Source organism: Ranitomeya imitator, chromosome 5 (genome assembly GCF_032444005.1).
Source record: "Ranitomeya imitator isolate aRanImi1 chromosome 5, aRanImi1.pri, whole genome shotgun sequence".
NCBI lineage: Eukaryota > Metazoa > Chordata > Amphibia > Anura > Dendrobatidae > Ranitomeya > Ranitomeya imitator.
The window spans coordinates 562,331,350-562,351,021 of record NC_091286.1 but is presented as its reverse complement, the minus strand read 5'-3'; the positions used below and the strand labels follow the sequence as shown (position 1 = coordinate 562,351,021).

Genomic DNA, 19,672 nt, shown 5'->3' with positions numbered 1-19,672 from the left:
GTGTGTAATGTGCCGCCTGTCTCCGGCAGAGCTGTTTGTGTAATGTGCCGCCTGTCTTCGGCAGAGCTGTGTGTGTAATGTGCCGCCTGTCTCCGGCAGAGCTGTGTGTGTGTAATGTGCCGCCTGTCTCCGGCAGAGCTGTTTGTGTAATGTGCCGCCTGTCTCCGCAGAGCTGTGTGTGTAATGTGCCGCCTGTCTCCGGCAGAGCTGTGTGTGTAATGCGCCACCGCCGCTGCTCTCAGGATCTGATCTGACTGACAGACTGACACTGAGTTACGCCACGTAAATAAGCACCGCCCAGAACCTGGCTCCTCCCAGCCCAAACACGTGACCAGCCACATGGCCAAGACGTCATCAAAGGTCCTTTAACCCACTAGGTTATTCTCGCATCTACCGGCCGGTTCGGTTCGGCTGCGGATGGCAGAGTCCGGCCTGGGGGCTGGAGAACAATCGGAGCCGGCAGTGGGCGGAGCGGGTGAGATCCTGGACATGGTGCACATTAGACGCCCTCCCGGCCAGATATGGCTCCGGTGCTCGCACTGATCGGGCTCCCGCCGTGCACGGTGCAGAGAAGCCGCCGGAATGTCACCCAGAAGTGACAGTGTGGGACGGTAATCGGGCAGATGATGATGGCGGCAGAGGGCGCTCTGGGGCGGGCTAGTGCCGTACTACAGGGGTCTTCCACAGTCAGCAGAAGGACCCCAGAGAGGCGTGTGTGGTCCTGACACCGGCCGGCGCTCGCCCTACCCCGCTCCAGTCCCTGTTTTTGCTGCAGCAGTGACATCACGTGGATGACGATCGCACATCACCGCTGCAGCCAATCACTGAGCTCAGCAGTTCATGCTGTCATCCTCGGCTCAGTAGTGATTGGCTGCAGCGGTGATGTGCGATTGTCATCCACGTGATGTCACTGCTGCAGCAATAAGAGACTGGAACATCAGGGAAGGGTGAGGACCACCCAGTGCCTGCCAGTGTTCGGGGTCTGCATTGCTGAACCTTTAAAACCCCTTTACTGTAATGTGATTATTGGGTCCATAGAGGGGACCACAACTATGTGTGTCATTATGGCGTATAGATACTATGGGGGGTTTCCCACTTAGGACCACCACCATCCCTGCTAGACTAGGGTCCGGTGGTCATTTTTCACTGTATATGGACCTCAGTACCCAGACTGACCCCAGAAAGTCACATACTGCTGGGCATTGTGGTGCGTACGATCCGTGACATACAGCGGTCTGAGCCCACCGGAGCAGAGACGCTGCAGGAACCTGTATGGCCGCTTCCCATACTCTCTGGTACGTGCACACACCGCCTTCATCTCAGGTGAATTCCCCTCGGCAACCACCTGACAAATCGGCAGCGAAACGCTGAGCAGGATGAGCCTCTGCGCTGCCGTGTGCCGCCGGCCATGCGAAACGCTGAGCAGGATGAGCCCCTGCGCTGCCGTGTGCCGCCGGCCGGCCGGCCATGCGTAAGGATGAGCCTCTGCGCTGCCGTGTGCCGCCGGCCAGCCATGCGAAACGCTGAGCAGGATGAGCCTCTGCGCTGCCGTGTGCCGCCGGCCAGCCATGCGAAACGCTGAGCAGGATGAGCCTCTGCGCTGCCGTGTGCCGCCGGCCAGCCATGCGAAACGCTGAGCAGGATGAGCCTCTGCGCTGCCGTGTGCCGCCGGCCAGCCTTGCGAAACGCTGAGCAGGATGAGCCTCTGCGCTGCCGTGTGCCGCCGGCCAGCCATGCGAAACGCTGAGCAGGATGAGCCTCTGCGCTGCCGTGTGCCGCCGGCCAGCCATGCGAAACGCTGAGCAGGATGAGCCTCTGCGCTGCCGTGTGCCGCCGGCCGGCCATGCAAAACGCTGAGCAGGATGAGCCTCTGTGCTGCCTTGTGCCGCCGGCCAGCCATGCGAAACGCTGAGCACGATGAGCCTCTGCGCTGCCGTGTGCCGCCGGCCATGCAGATCGCTGAGCAGGATGAGCCTCTGCGCTGCCGTGTGCCGCCGGCCGGCCATGCTCCGTCTGTTGAGCCAATCTTATCTACCTCAAGTTTCCCAAGAGGCTGAAAGGAGCGACCGGAAGGTTCTGGTGTTTTCCTTCTAACAACGCCCCGTACTTTACAAAAGTCGCTGGGAACACTCCAAACATGCGCAGGTGTCTTGTCAAGCAACTTGCCAGAGTTTTTGCTTTCTTTATTGTTTGAAAAGAGCTTAAAAAAAAGACCGGAAAAACGCCACTAAAAAACTAAAAGACCCTAAAATGCTGTAAAAAAAAAAAGCTCAAAAATAACATCAGAGGGCAAAAATGAAGCAAAAGGAGAGAAAACAAGAAAATATTCTAAACAAAAGAGGCTTTTGTCTGGAATTTTGTCATTCTTCCTTCTGTAAAACTCTGTGGGGTCACTGAAAAAAAAAATGTGTGCACCTACCCCTAAGGAACACTGCTCACAAAAAAATAAAGGGAACACGTAAACAACAGAATATAACTCCAAGTAAATCAAACTTCTGTGAAATCGAACTGTCCACTTAGGAAGCAACACTGTTTAACAATCAATTTCACATGCTGTTGGACAAATGGAATAGACAACAGATGGAAATTATTGGCAATTATCAAGACACCCCCTATAAAGGAGTGGTTCTGCAGGTGGGGACCACAGACCACATCTCAGTACTAATGCTTTCTGGCTGATGATTTGGTCACTTTTGAGTGTTGGTTGTGCTTTCACACTTGTGGTTGCATGAGACGACTCTACAACCCACACAAGTGGCTCAGGTAGTGCAGCTCATCCAGGATGGCACATCAATGCGCGCTGTGGCAAGGTTTGCTGTGTCTGTCAGCGTAGTGTCCAGAGGCTGGAGGCGCTGCCAGGAGACAGGCAGTACACCAGGAGACGTGGAGGGGGCCGTAGGAGGGCAACAACCCAGCAGCAGGACCGCTACCTCAGCCTTTGTGCAAGAAGCACCAGGAGGAGCACTGCCAGAGCCCTGCAAAATGACCTCCTGCAGGCCACAAATGTGCATGTGTCGTCTCCATGAGGATGGTCTGAGTGCCTGACGTCCACAGATGGGGGTTGTGCTCACAGCCCAACACCGTGCAGGACGCTTAGCATTTGCCACAGAACACCAGGATTGGCAAGTTCGCCACTGGCGCCCTGTGCTCTTCACAGATAAAAGCAGGTTCACACTGAGCACATGTGACAGACGTGACACAGTTGGGAGACGCCCTGGAGAGCGATCTGCTGTCTGCAACATCCTTCAGCATGACTGGTTTGGCAGTGGGTCAGTAATGGTGTGGGGTGGCATTTCTTTGGAGGGCCGCAAAGCCCTCTATGTGCTCGCCAGAGGTAGCCTGGCTGCCATTAGGTACCGAGATGAGATCCTCAGACCCCTTGTGAGACCATATGCTGGTGCGGTTGGCCCTGGGTTCCTCCTAATGCAGGACAATGCCAGACCTCTTGTGGCTGGAGTGTGTCAGCAGTTCCTGCAAGATGAAGGCATTGAAGCTATGGACTGGCCCGCCCGTTCCCCAGACCTGAATCCGATTGAACACATCTGGGACATCATGTCTCGCACCATCCACCAACGTCACGTTGCACCACAGACTTCCAGGAGTTGGCTGATGCTTTAGTCCAGGTCTGGGAGGCGATCCATTCGCCGCCCGTTCAGGAGCATGCCCAGGCGTTGTAGGGAGCTCATATAGGCACGTGGAGGCCACACACACTACTGAGCATCATTTCCTTGTCTTGAGGCATTTCCACTGAAGTTGGATCAGCCTGTACTGTAACTTCATTTTCCACTTTGATTTTGAGTATCATTCCAACTCCAGACCTCCGTGGGATATTAGTTGTGATTTACGTTGATAATTATGTTTTATTCTGAACACATTCCACTATGTAATAAATAAAAATTTGCTACTGGAATATTTCATTCAGTGATATGTGGGATTTTGGTGTTCCCTTTATTTTTTTGAGCAGTGTAGATTCTCTCATCCCAAAGAATTGGGGCGAAAATGCAAAGGCCGGTCTGATCAGAGTTTAATCGTACTGCGATCCCGCTCTATTGGATGAGGAGAAGATGGAGAAACCCTATTTCTCAGACTGCACTTAGATGTCATCCAATGTTTCCCTCGCACGCCTTGACTTGCATGGTCGAGTGCAATCCGGATATCGGAGAACACGTAATCATGCAGCGATTTATTTTATCCTCCCATTCTCGTACATACTCGGTCCAAGGGAAAAATCAGACATGTTCATGACCCCATAGAGTAACATTGGTGTGTGTGCCATCCAGTGTTTTGTCGTTCACACTCGGGCCGATTGTGGCCATCTGCACGAGCCGCTCCAGCTCTGACGTCACTGTCCCCACCTTTGCACAAATCAGACATTAAGAGTAGAGATGAGCGGTGTTCGAGTCGAACTGTTCGCCAATTTCAAATTCGAGCTGTTTTGGGCGGTGTTCGAGTCGTTCGTCGAACTCGAACAATTTGCTTAACCCCTTCATGACCCAGCCTATTTTGACCTTAAAGACCTTGCCGTTTTTTGCAATTCTGACCAGTGTCCCTTTATGAGGTAATAACTCAGGAACGCTTCAACGGATCCTAGCGGTTCTGAGATTGTTTTTTCGTGACATATAGGGCTTCATGTTAGTGGTAAATTTAGGTCAATAAATTCTGCATTTATTTGTGATAAAAACGGAAATTTGGCGAAAATTTTGAAAATTTCGCAATTTTCACATTTTGAATTTTTATTCTGTTAAACCAGAGAGTTATGTGACACAAAATAGTTAATACATAACATTTCCCACATGTTTACTTTACATCAGCACAATTTTGGAAACAAAATTTTTTTTTGCTAGGAAGTTATAAGGGTTAAAATTTGACCAGCGATTTCTCATATTTACAACGAAATTTACAAAACCATTTTTTTTAGGGACCACCTCACATTTGAAGTCAGTTTGAGGGGTCTATATGGCTGAAAATACCCAAAAGTGACACCATTCTAAAAACTGCACCCCTCAAGGTACTAAAAACCACATTCAAGAAGTTTATTAACCCTTCAGGTGCTTCACAGCAGCAGAAGCAACATGGAAGGAAAAAATTAACATTTAACTTTTTAGTCACAAAAATTATCTTTTAGCAACAATTTTTTTATTTTCCCAATGGTAGAAGGAGAAACTGAACCACGAAAGTTGTTCAATTTGTCATGAGTACGCTGATACCTCATATGTGGGGGTAAACCACTGTTTGGGCGCACGGCAGGGCTTGGAAGGGAAGGAGCGCCATTTGACTTTTTGAATCAAAAATTGGCTCCACTCTTTAGCGGACACCATGTCACGTTTGGAGAGCCCCCGTGTGCCTAAAAATTTGAGCTCCCCCACAATTGACCCCATTTTGGAAACTAGAACCCCCAAGGAACTTATTTAGATGCCTAGTGAGCACTTTAAACCCTCAGGTGCTTCACAAATTGATCTGTAAAAATGAAAAAGTACTTTTTTTTTCACAAAAAAATTCTTTTCGCCTCAATTTTTTCATTTTCACGTGGGCAATAGGATAAAATGGATCATAAAATTTGTTGGGCAATTTCTCCTGAGTACGCCGATACCTCATATGTGGGGGTAAACCACTGTTTGGGCACTCGGCAGGGCTCGGAAGGGAAGGCGCGCCATTTGACTTTTTGAATGGAAAATTAGCTCCAATTGTTAGCGGACACCATGTCGCGTTTGGAGAGCCCCTGTGTGCCTAAACATTGGAGCTCCCCCACAAGTGACCCCATTTTGGAAACTAGACCCCACAAGGAACTTATCTAGATGCATATTGAGCACTTTAAACCCCCAGGTGCTTCACAGAAGTTTGTAACGCAGAGCCATGAAAATAAAAAATAATTTTTCTTTCCTCAAAAATGATTTTGTAGCCTGGAATTTCCTATTTTGCCAAGGGTAATAGGAGAAATTGGACCCCAAATGTTGTTGTCCAGTTTGTCCTGAGTACGCTGATACCCCATATGTGGGGGTAAACCACTGTTTGGGCGCACGGCAGGGCTCGGAAGGGAAGGCACGCCATTTGGCTCTTTAAATGGAAAATTAGCTCCAATCATTAGTGGACACCATGTCACGTTTGGAGAGCCCCTGTGTGCCTAAACATTGGAGATCCCCCAGAAATGACCCCATTTTCGAAACTAGTCCACCAAAGGAACTAATCTAGATGTGTGGTGAGGACTTTGAACCCCCAAGTGCTTCACAGAAGTTTATAACGCAGAGCCACGAAAATAAAAAAAAAAATTATTTTCTCAAAAATGATCTTTTAGCCTGCAATTTTTTATTTTCCCAAGGGTAACAGGAGAAATTTGACCCCAAAAGTTGTTGTCCAGTTTCTCCTGAGTACGGTGATACCCCATATGTGGGGGTAAACTACTGTTTGGGCACATGCCGGGGCTCGGAATTGAAGTAGTGACGTTTTGAAATGCAGACTTTGATGGAATGCTCTGCGGGCGTCACGTTGCGTTTGCAGAGCCCCTGATGTGGCTAAACAGTAGAAACCCCCCACAAGTGACCTCATTTTGGAAACTAGACCCCGAAATGAACTTATCTAGATGTGTGGTGAGCACTTTGAACCCCCAAGTGCTTCATAGAAGTTTATAATGCAGAGCCGTGAAAATAATAAATACGTTTTCTTTCCTCAAAAATAATTATTTAGCCCAGAATTTTTTATTTTCCCAAGGGTTACAGGAGAAATTGGACCCCAAAAGTTGTTGTCCAGTTTCTCCTGAGTACGCTGATACCCCATGTGTGGAGGTAAACCACTGTTTGGGCACACGTCGGGGCTCAGAAGGGAAGTAGTGACTTTTGAAATGCAGACTTTGATGGAATGGTCTGCGGGCGTCACGTTGCGTTTGCAGAGCCCCTGGTGTGCCTAAACAGTAGAAACCCCCCACAAGTGACCCCATTTTAGAAACTAGACCCCCCAAGGAACTTATCTAGATATGTGGTGAGCACTTTGAACCCCCAAGTGCTTCACAGACGTTTACAACGCAGAGCTGTGAAAATAAAAAATCATTTTTCTTTCCTCAAAAATGATGTTTTAGCAAGCATTTTTTTATTTTCACAAGGGTAACAGGAGAAATTGGACCCCAGTAATTGTTGCGCAGTTTATCCTGAGTATGCTGGTACCCCATATGTGGGGGTAAACCACTGTTTGGGCACACGTCGGGGCTCGGAAGTGAGGGAGCACCATTTGACTTTTTGAATACGAGATTGGCTGGAATCAATGGTGGCGCCATGTTGCGTTTGGAGACCCCTGATGTGCCTAAACAGTGGTAACCCCTCAATTCTACCTCCAACACTAACCCCAACACACCCCTAACCAGTGTTTTTTGTGCGGATTTCACCTGCGGATTCCTATTGAGGAACAGGTGTAAAACGCTGCGGAATCCGCACAAAGAATGGACATGCTGCGGAAAATACAACGCAGCGTTTCCGCGTGGTATTTTCCGCACCATGGGCACAGCGGATTTGGTTTCCATATGTTTACATGGTACTGTAAACCTGATGGAACACTGCTGCGGATCCGCAGCCAAATCCGCACCGTGTGCACATAGCCTAATTCTAAAGGTATGTGCACACGCTGCGGAAAACGCTGCGGATCCGCAGCAGTTTCCCATGAGTTTACAGTTCAATGTAAACCTATGGGAAACAAAAATCGCTGTACACATGCTGCGGAAAAACTGCACGGAAACGCAGCGGTTTACATTCCGCAGCATGTCACTACTTTGTGCGGATTCCGCAGCGGTTTTACAACTGCTCAAATAGAAAATCACATTTGTAAAACCGCAGTGAAATGCGCAGAAAAAACGCTGTAAATCCGCCATAAATCCGCAGCGGTTTAGCACTGCGGATTTATGATATCCGCAGCGGAAAAATCCGCAGAGGACCAGAATACGTGTGCACATACCGAAACCCTAACCCTAGCCCTAACCCTAATCCTAGCCCTAGCCCTACCCCTAACCCTACCCCTACCCCTAACCCTACCCCTAACCCTATTCTAACATTAGTGGAAAAAAAAAAATTCTTTATTTTTTATTGTCCCTACCTATGGGGGTGACAAAGGGGGGGGGGGGGGGGTCATTTATTATTTTTTTTATTTTGATCACTGGGATAGATTATATCTCAGTGATCAAAATGCACTTTGGAACTAATCTGCCGGCCGGCAGATTCGGCGGGCGCACTGCGCATGCGCCCGCCATTTTGGAAGATGGCGGCGCCCGGGGAGAAGACGGACGGACCCCGGCAGGATCGGTAAGTATGATGGGGGGGGTGGATCGGAGCGCGAGGGGTGGAACGGAGCACGGGGGGGTGTAACGGAGCACGGGGGGTGTAACGGAGCACGGGGGTTGTAACGAAGCACGGGGGGGTGGATCGGAGTGCAGGGGGGGTGATTGGAGCACGGGGAGGGTGATTGGAGCACGGGGGAGCCGACAAAAGCACGGGGGGAGCGGAACACAGGACGGAGGGGAGCCGGAGCAGTGTACCGGCCAGATCGGAGGGCTGGGGGGGCGATCGGTGGGGTGGGGGCACATTAGTGTTTCCAGCCATGGCCGATGATATTGCAGCATCGGCCATGGCTGGATTGTAATATTTCACCAGTTATAATAGGTGAAATATTACAAATCGCTCTGATTGGCAGTTTCACTTTCAACAGCCAATCAGAGCGATCGTAGCCACGGGGGGGGGGGGGGGGGGGGGGTGAAGCCATAGGCGTCATGGGTCGGATTGGCACCGACTTTCATGACGCCTACGTGGCGTCAAAGGTCGGGAAGGGGTTAAAATTCGGCTGTTCGAGTTGCTGTTCGATAATTGTTCGTTCACCAAAAGCCTTGCTTGATTTGCACATTAAAACTGTTTACCATTGTCAATAGACTGTTTCAGTGTATAGTGGGCGGGGGATAGATCTGTGCTGAAATAATGCCGATCTCCATCCGGTGCAGTCTCTCAGCCTATCAGCAGTGCACACACACACAGCAATGTGCATGTGATGCACACAAGCAAGGGCATGTGTCATTGGCTGTGTATGTCACATGTCCTTGCCCTATAAGAACCAGCCATTTTTCCCCGTCGCCACCATTTCCTCATTGCTGCAGCTTACTGTAAGGCTACAAAACCAGGGATTCAAGCTTCAGGAGGCTAATTTGCATATTCCAGGTGCCTTCTGGGAGAAGCGAAGTCTCCCTAAGCTAGAAGATCGTTGGGTACAGCCGGGACCAGCTGCTTCGAAAGCATCACCAAACCAGGGATTCAAGCTTCAGGAGGCTAATTTGCATATTCCAGGTGCCTTCTGGGAGAAGCGAAGTCTCCCTAAGCTAGAAGATCGTTGGGTACAGCCGGGACCAGCTGCTTCGAAAGCATCACCAAACCAGGGATTCAAGCTTCAGGAGGCTAATTTGCATATTCCAGGTGCCTTCTGGGAGAAGCGAAGTCTCCCTAAGCTAGAAGATCGTTGGGTACAGCCGGGACCAGCTGCTTCGAAAGCATCACCAAACCAGGGATTCAAGCTTCAGGAGGCTAATTTGCATATTCCAGGTGCCTTCTGGGAGAAGCGAAGTCTCCCTAAGCTAGAAGATCGTTGGGTACAGCCGGGACCAGCTGCTTCGAAAGCATCACCAAACCAGGGATTCAAGCTTCAGGAGGCTAATTTGCATATTCCAGATGCCTTCTGGGAGAAGCGAAGTCTCCCTAAGCTAGAAGATCGTTGGGTACAGCCGGGACCAGCTGCTTCGAAAGCATCACCAAACCAGGGATTCAAGCTTCAGGAGGCTAATTTGCATATTCCAGGTGCCTTCTGGGAGAAGCGAAGTCTCCCTAAGCTAGAAGATCGTTGGGTACAGCCGGGACCAGCTGCTTCGAAAGCATCACCAAACCAGGGATTCAAGCTTTTTTTTTGCCTGTAGGACATTATTGCAAGAGAGCTTGGCTGAGTAGATTACACAAGAAGGAAAACACACAGCAAGTCAGCAGGATCTAGTAGCAACATGGCAGATGTGACAACCTACATGGTGAGCTGCAGCATGTGCTACATGTTCACAGATCGACCAGAAGAAGAATCCAATTTCACCTGTCAGAAGTGTAGACTAGTGGCCCTTTTAGAAGAAAAGGTGCGGGGTCTGGAAGAAAGAATAGCAACTTTGAAACTCATCAAAGAGAATGAAGACTTCCTAGACAGAACAGAAGCATCTCTACTGGTCACAGAAGGTGAAAAAAGTGTCAGAGAACCTCCAAAAGCAGATGAGTGGAAGCATGTGACCAAAAGAAGCAAGAAGACCATGGAGAAATCACCAACCACACAACTGAAGAACCGATATCAAATCTTTGTTGAGGATGAAGATGGCACACCTAAGAATGAAGCAATACCAGCAAGCAAAAAAGAAAAGGGCACACAGCAACAAGTGACAGCAAAAAGTACAGCCAAGAAGCAACGAAGAGTGGTGGTGGTGGGAGACTCACTACTGAGAGGCACAGAAGCAGCCATCTGCAGACCGGACATAACTGCAAGAGAAGTATGCTGCCTTCCAGGTGCGATGATCAAGGATGTGACCGATAGGATACCAAAGCTCTTCAGCTCCAAGGACGTCCACCCATTTCTTCTGATACATGTTGGCACCAATGACACGGCAAGGAAGGACCTACCGACAATCTGCAAGGACTTTGAAGAGTTGGGGAAGAAAGTAAAGGAACTGGATGCACAGGTAGTTTTTTCTTCTATCCTTCCAGTAGACGGGCATGGCACCAGGAGATGGAACAGGATCCTTGATGCAAACAACTGGCTAAGACGATGGTGCAGACAACAAGGATTTGGATTCCTGGACCACGGTGTGAATTACTGGTATGATGGACTCCTCGCCAGAGACGGACTACACCTCAACAAACCTGGGAAACACACATTCGCCAGAAGACTCGCTACACTCATCAGGAGGGCGTTAAACTAGAAGAAGAGGGGACGGGAAGAAAAACATTAGACTCGAACAAAGACGACCCAGGAAAACATACTCTGAAGGGAGGTAAGAACATTTCTAAAACAATCCACAGTGAGGAGATTGGAACAAAACAAAATCCTCTAAACTGCATGCTCGCAAACGCCAGAAGCCTGACAAACAAGATGGAAGAACTAGAAGCAGAAATATCTACAGGTAACTTTGACATAGTGGGAATAACCGAGACATGGTTAGATGAAAGCTATGACTGGGCAGTTAACTTACAGGGTTACAGTCTGTTTAGAAAGGATCGTAAAAATCGGAGAGGAGGAGGGGTTTGTCTCTATGTAAAGTCTTGTCTAAAGTCCACTTTAAGGGAGGATATTAGCGAAGGGAATGAGGATGTCGAGTCCATATGGGTTGAAATTCATGGAGGGAAAAATGGTAACAAAATTCTCATTGGGGTCTGTTACAAACCCCCAAATATAACAGAAAGCATGGAAAGTCTACTTCTAAAGCAGATAGATGAAGCTGCAACCCATAATGAGGTCCTGGTTATGGGGGACTTTAACTACCCGGATATTAACTGGGAAACAGAAACCTGTGAAACCCATAAAGGCAACAGGTTTCTGCTAATAACCAAGAAAAATTATCTTTCACAATTGGTGCAGAATCCAACCAGAGGAGCAGCACTTTTAGACCTAATACTATCTAATAGACCTGACAGAATAACAAATCTGCAGGTGGTCGGGCATTTAGGAAATAGCGACCACAATATTGTGCAGTTTCACCTGTCTTTCACTAGGGGGACTTGTCAGGGAGTCACAAAAACATTGAACTTTAGGAAGGCAAAGTTTGAACAGCTTAGAGATGCCCTTAATCTGGTAGACTGGGACAATATCCTCAGAAATAAGAATACAGATAATAAATGGGAAATGTTTAAGAACATCCTAAATAGGCAGTGTAAGCGGTTTATACCTTGTGGGAATAAAAGGACTAGAAATAGGAAAAACCCAATGTGGCTAAACAAAGAAGTAAGACAGGCAATTAACAGTAAAAAGAAAGCATTTGCACTACTAAAGCAGGATGGCACCATTGAAGCTCTAAAAAACTATAGGGAGAAAAATACTTTATCTAAAAAACTAATTAAAGCTGCCAAAAAGGAAACAGAGAAGCACATTGCTAAGGAGAGTAAAACTAATCCCAAACTGTTCTTCAACTATATCAATAGTAAAAGAATAAAAACTGAAAATGTAGGCCCCTTAAAAAATAGTGAGGAAAGAATGGTTGTAGATGACGAGGAAAAAGCTAACATATTAAACACCTTCTTCTCCACGGTATTCACGGTGGAAAATGAAATGCTAGGTGAAATCCCAAGAAACAATGAAAACCCTATATTAAGGGTCACCAATCTAACCCAAGAAGAGGTGCGAAACCGGCTAAATAAGATTAAAATAGATAAATCTCCGGGTCCGGATGGCATACACCCACGAGTACTAAGAGAACTAAGTAATGTAATAGATAAACCATTATTTCTTATTTTTAGTGACTCTATAGCGACAGGGTCTGTTCCGCAGGACTGGCGCATAGCAAATGTGGTGCCAATATTCAAAAAGGGCTCTAAAAGTGAACCTGGAAATTATAGGCCAGTAAGTCTAACCTCTATTGTTGGTAAAATATTTGAAGGGTTTCTGAGGGATGTTATTCTGGATTATCTCAATGAGAATAACTGTTTAACTCCATATCAGCATGGGTTTATGAGAAATCGCTCCTGTCAAACCAATCTAATCAGTTTTTATGAAGAGGTAAGCTATAGACTGGACCACGGTGAGTCATTGGACGTGGTATATCTCGATTTTTCCAAAGCGTTTGATACCGTGCCGCACAAGAGGTTGGTACACAAAATGAGAATGCTTGGTCTGGGGGAAAATGTGTGTAAATGGGTTAGTAACTGGCTTAGTGATAGAAAGCAGAGGGTGGTTATAAATGGTATAGTCTCTAACTGGGTCGCTGTGACCAGTGGGGTACCGCAGGGGTCAGTATTGGGACCTGTTCTCTTCAACATATTCATTAATGATCTGGTAGAAGGTTTACACAGTAAAATATCGATATTTGCAGATGATGCAAAACTATGTAAAGCAGTTAATACAAGAGAAGATAGTATTCTGCTACAGATGGATCTGGATAAGTTGGAAACTTGGGCTGAAAGGTGGCAGATGAGGTTTAACAATGATAAATGTAAGGTTATACACATGGGAAGAGGGAATCAATATCACCATTACACACTGAACGGGAAACCACTGGGTAAATCTGACAGGGAGAAGGACTTGGGGATCCTAGTTAATGATAAACTTACCTGGAGCAGCCAGTGCCAGGCAGCAGCTGCCAAGGCAAACAGGATCATGGGGTGCATTAAAAGAGGTCTGGATACACATGATGAGAGCATTATACTGCCTCTGTACAAATCCCTAGTTAGACCGCACATGGAGTACTGTGTCCAGTTTTGGGCACCGGTGCTCAGGAAGGATATAATGGAACTAGAGAGAGTACAAAGGAGGGCAACAAAATTAATAAAGGGGATGGGAGAACTACAATACCCAGATAGATTAGCGAAATTAGGATTATTTAGTCTAGAAAAAAGACGACTGAGGGGCGATCTAATAACCATGTATAAGTATATAAGGGGACAACACAAATATCTCGCTGAGGATCTGTTTATACCAAGGAAGGTGACGGGCACAAGGGGGCATTCTTTGCGTCTGGAGGAGAGAAGGTTTTTCCACCAACATAGAAGAGGATTCTTTACTGTTAGGGCAGTGAGAATCTGGAATTGCTTGCCTGAGGAGGTGGTGATGGCGAACTCAGTCGAGGGGTTCAAGAGAGGCCTGGATGTCTTCCTGGAGCAGAACAATATTGTATCATACAATTATTAGGTTCTGTAGAAGGACGTAGATCTGGGTATTTATTATGATGGAATATAGGCTGAACTGGATGGACAAATGTCTTTTTTCGGCCTTACTAACTATGTTACTATGTTACTATGTTACATTCACACTTGCGGTTTTTGCAATCCGTCGTTTTGGGCAAAAAACAGATCCTGCAAATGTGCTCGCAGGATACGTTTTTTGCCCATAGACTTGTATTAGCGATGGATGGCCACACGTTGCGTCCGTCGTGCGATGGATCTGTCGTGTTTTGGCGGACCGTCGTCACAAGAAAAGTTCAATGTAACGTTTTTTTTCCCATCGCGTCCGCTATTTTCTACCGCGCATACGCGGCCGAAACTCCGCCCCTCCTCCCCGGACTTCAGAATGGGCAGCCGATGCATCCGCTGCCCATGTCGTGCACAAATTTCACAACGTGCGTCGGTACGTTGGCCCGACGCATAGCGACGGACCCGTACCGACGCAAGTGTGAAAGTAGCCTTAGACGGCACCGCTGCTGCAGTGGGCGCTATACAGTCAAAGAGGCTTTCTTTGCAAGCAAATTTTCTGAGAGATCGGTTTAGGGAGTCGGGACTAGTTGTAATATCAGCACTTTTCAGGGTAGGTTACAGCAGTTCCTTGCCCTTTTTGCCAGGCAGGTCTGTGCCAGTGCTGTGCAAGTGTTTTGTCACAGCATTTGGTGTAATCTAGCTCAGCCAATCCTTTTGGGCTAGTAGCATTGTTTGGTAGTCATCTGAGTAGCCCGCCTGTGAAGCAAGCTACCTCGCCTGTGTATCTTAATTTTTACTACATCTAACCCAGTAAATAGTTTTGGGCCTAGGAGCAGTGTCTGCACGTCAGCGGTGTAGCCCGCCTGTGAAGCTAACTACACCACTTGTGTATCTAAATTTTTACTGCATCTAACCCAGTAAATCGTTTTGGGCCTAGCACCACAGTTTGGCCACTCAGCTCTGCTCGGTTTTCATTCATCGTTTTTTGTGCCAACAACAACAACTACAGATACAGAGTTGCCAATTAGTTAAGCACCAAAATGAGTGGAAAAAGACCTGCTGCTGGTGGAAAGGGGAATAGGCATGTTGGAAAGGGAAAAAAAGGTTGTGTCCTTGGGGTGGGTAAAGCAACAGTAACATCTGCAGAAGAAAGACCATCTTCCAGCCAAAGTAAGATTTCTACTTCGTTTCCTGGACAATCTGATATGATCCCTTTCTTACGACCATCGCTACGAGCATTGCTACAAATTCCAGATGAGGCACAAAAACAGCAGGTGCTTGAACAGATATCAAGTGCTCGTTCAAGTGGGCTCTCCTCCATGTCAACTTCAACATCACAACTACTTCAGTCCTCAGAGGTGTCACCCCAATCGCACTCGCTTCCTCACAGCTCCCAAGTCTCCAGCCGCCCGTCTGACCATGGGGTAACACAGATGGTTGAGTCTGCAGAGCTGTTTACTCATACTATAGCCTGGGAATCAGGTCTGCTCCAGAGCTTCTGTTAATCCAGACGAGGAAATGATCTGCACTGATGCCCAGAATCTTTGTGACTCGGATCAAGGCCCACATGAAGAAGGTTCTGAGCATAATGTAGACCCTCGTTCCCAAACTGTAATTCCTGTTGGTGGAGACAATGAGGAAAATGATGATGAGACTGAGATACCTGATTGGAACGAAAACTTGACTTTTCGGTCAGGGCAGGAAGAGGTTGGCTCTGAGGACGATAGGTGCGAGAACACACAGGATGATGATGACGAGGTTGAAGACCCCACTTACTGTCAACACACAGTCCGCCAGTCCATGAGGTCAGCAGAGGAGGAGGATGCTAGTGACGAGTTCTGACGATGAGGTTAGGTTGCGCCTTCCTGGACAGAGACAAAGTACTGGAAGCATGTCAACAACTGCATCCTCAACCCCAACTGTACCTCTGAGCAGAAGTTGTGGTGGCTCTTCAGGTCGCATGGGCTCTAAGCCTTGCATAGCCTGGGCATTTTTTGAGATCGCAAAGGATTACCCAAATCACGTTGTCTATAAGATTTGTCACCAAAATCTCAGTAGAGGCCAAAAAATGACTAGTTTGAGTGCTTCATGCATGAACCGTCACATGGATATGAGGCATAAGTTGCAGTGGGAAGCTCACTGTGCTACAATGCGGTCTAGTGGGCTGGGTCAACCACCGTCTGCCCCATCAAGTGCATCCGCGTCCTCTTCATCCTCTGTGACCGTAGGGACAGCAGTCGCACATGGTTTTGGACGCAGACCTTCCACCTCTTTACCCGCAACAGCCAGTGTGATTGGCAGGTCGTCAGGACATATGCAAGTGGAAACACCTGCTGGTGTTGAGCGCTCTCTGACATCGAGACCACATTTTGATCAAGGCAACATAACCTCTCCGCCTGCACCTTCCTCACAGACCAGCAGTTTTCTGGGGACACCCTACTCAACCCCGTCTAAGCACGGGAGCCAGCTGTCAGATCTTTTAGAACTCCTAAAGTGAACCCGCAGAACCACGACAACGAACCTCCCAAGGGTGAGCTGGCCTGGTGGACCACCCCCAATACAGGGAGTGTTAGGGGCAGGCCCGAGGGAGACTATTGCCGCAGAAGCTGATACCTGGGGACAGGAAGTAGGAGCGGAAAAGATGCAGAACTGGCTATAACAGAGGCACAGGACAGACTGGCAATGACTGAGACTAAGAATAGGCAGGATATGGTGGACACCCAGGACAGACTGGATATGGCGGAAACGCAGGACAGGCAGGTTATGGCGGAACCGCAGGACAGGCAGGTTATGGCGGAACCGCAGGACAGGCAGGTTATGGCGGAACCGCAGGACAGGCAGGTTATGGTGGAACCGCAGGACAGGCAGGTTATGGCGGAACCGCAGGACAGGCAGGTTATGGCGGAACCGCAGGACAGGCAGGTTATGGCGGAACCGCAGGACAGGCAGGTTATGGCGGAACCGCAGGACAGGCAGGTTATGGCGGAACCGCAGGACAGGCAGGTTATGGCGGAACCGCAGGACAGGCAGGTTATGGCGGAACCGCAGGACAGGCAGGTTATGGCGGAACCGCAGGACAGGCAGGTTATGGCGGAACCGCAGGACAGGCAGGGTATGGCGAAAACACAGGACAGGCAGGGTATGGTGAAAACAGGACAGGCAGGGTATGACGGACGCACAGGACAGAGCAAGGTATGGCAGATGCACACGACAGAGCAAGGTATGCGGACGCACAGGACAGAGCAAGGTACAGAGGGACCTGGGTCAAATGAGGACAAATGACAATCAGGCATGGAGCAGAGGAAGGAGTTACCTTAAATAGACCGAGTGCTGCAGAACTTCCGGGTCAAGATCCTCCAGAATCATAGAGTTGAGGAACGGAGAATCTGCAGACCAGAGAGAGGAAGTGCGCATGCGCAGTGAAAAACGCACACGCGACGAGAGCCAGGGACCGGCGGGCGAGTCAGGAGAAGAGACCGGAAGGCGTGCACACACCGCTGGAGGGCGCCGGGACGAGTAAGCAAGTCGGCGTGCAGAGAGAGCGGCAGGTGGCGCCGTGACAGTACTCCTCCCCTTACACCCCCTCCTAAGACCGGAAAGAAATTTGTGTGACAGGGTGCATTTCACTACAGACTCTTTGACAAGTAGACATGGACAGGGGCATTACATGTCGGTGACTGGGCACTGGGTAACTATGGTGACATCAGGCGAAGGGGCTGCTGTCCAAGTCTTGCCGTCCCCACGAGTTGCTCGTCGATCCTCTGTATCTAGAAGTTCCTCCACTGCTTCTGCCTCCTCAACCTCCTCTCGGTTCTCCACCTGCACCCAAAGCCTGTCTGGTAATGCCACCTGCATTCTAACTGTGCAGAAGGAATCCTGCACACCTCCTTACTATGCTGTCACCAGGGCTCAACGGCATCAGGCTGTGTTTACCTTGAAATGTCTGGGAAATGTGAGTCACACAGCTGAGGAGTTGTGGTCAGCTCTGGAGACCGAGTTCCATCAATGGTTGTCTCCACTCAACCTGCAGCCAAGGAAGGCCGTGTGCGACAATGCTGCAAACCTGGGTGTGGCCCTTCACCGGTGTAGTGTCACACACGTGCCTTGTATGGCTCACGTTTTGAACCTGGTTGTCCAGCAATTTTTATCCAACTATCCCAGACTAGATGGGCTTCTGCAGAGAGGGCACAGTCGCTGTGTGCTCGCTACGCATCCCGCAGCTCAACGACTTACATCTCTAGTCGTTGGGCCTGCCAGTTCACCGGCTGAAATACGATGTGCCCACACGGTGGAATTCAACTCTGCACATGTTGCAGCGACTGTGGCAGCACCGACGAGCCCTGGTGCAATACATTATGACGTATAGCCTGGGCCAACGAGATCCAGAGGTGGGGCTAATCACGCTGCAGGAGTGGTCTCAGATCAGGGACCTATGCACCCTTCTGCACAGTTTTGAAATAGCGACGAAGATGTTTAATGCTGACGATGCCATTATCAGCATGACTATTCTGGTGATTTACATGCTGGAGCACACCTTAAACAGTATTCGGAGTCAGGTGGTGGAACAAAAGGAGGAGGAGGAACAGGAGTTGTATGCGGAAGGGATAATATCTCCAAGGTCCAGACGGTCAGCAGCACCAAGGCGGCTGGCATTGGAGGCTGGGGGAGAGGGATTACCGAGGGCGCATGGTGGCAGCAAAACTGTTGAGGAAGGTGCAGGAGGCGAGGAAGAAGTGGAGGACGAACTGGCCCTGGGCATGGAAGACTCATCAGATGAGGGAGACCTTGATCAAATTTCTGTTGTGCGAGGTTGGGGGGAGAGGGCAGAGGAAGGAAGCATGATTCTCACCTCACCGCCACCAAGACAACAAGGACTTGGTCCTCCTGGATGTGCAAGGCACATGAGTGCCTTCATGCTGCACTACCTGCAACATGACCCTCGGATTGTCAGAATCCGAAGTGATGCCGACTACTGGGTTGCCACACTCTTAGATCCACGGTACAAAAGCAAATTTGGCGAAATAATTCCTGCCATAGAAAGGGATTCACGCATGCATGAGTATCAGCAGAGACTGTTACAGAATCTAACATCTGCTTTTCCACAAAACACCAGTGGTGCACGTAGTGAATCTTTGAGTTCTAACTTGCCAACCGTGGGACTATCGAGGCATCACTCAAACCGTAACAGTAACATCGTATCTCGTGGTAACAGCAATTTTTTCCAATCGTTTCAAGATTTTTTTAGACTATCTTTTGCAAGGCCACAGGAGACAAGAAGTCTGACGCATAGCCAACGCCTAGAGAGGATGGTACAGGAATATCTCCAAGTTAACCGATGCCATGACTGTGGAACTGGACCCTTGCTCATTTTGGGCTTCCAATCTTGAAAAATGGCCTGAGCTCGCCACTCACGAGATCTTGTCGTGCCCCACAGCCAACATTCTCTCTGAACATGTGTTCAGTGCTGCTGGTGGTGTGCTGACAGATAAGCGCACGCGGCTGTCCAGTGACAATGTAGACAGACGAACGTTCATCAAGATGAACAAATCCTGGATCCGCAAGGAGTTTTCTACCCCTGTGTCATCCTGAGGAGTCTAAAAGCTTGATGATTTTTGAAAATCCCCCTCACCAACCGTCTTAAAAAAACTCTGGCGAAAGTGATGCCACTTTATGATTTTTATGATTTAAGTTGTGCTGCTGTGATACCATAATTTCCCACGGGATCAATAAAGTGTATCGTATCGTAAGTGGTGTCTGTGGCCGAATTTTTGGAAAAAATGGAGACTGTC

General features: G+C 48.7%; 1 protein-coding gene across 1 annotated transcript in view; it reads left to right on the top strand.

The window, feature by feature from the left end:
• Window positions 1-330: 330 nt before the first annotated feature.
• AMMECR1L (AMMECR1 like) overlaps window positions 331-19,672 on the top strand; it is an 85,541-nt gene continuing 66,199 nt past the window's right edge. The window contains exon 1 of the mRNA XM_069727680.1: window positions 331-475. The gene's annotated coding sequence lies outside the window, so the exon portion shown is untranslated. The remainder of the gene's footprint in view (window positions 476-19,672) is intronic.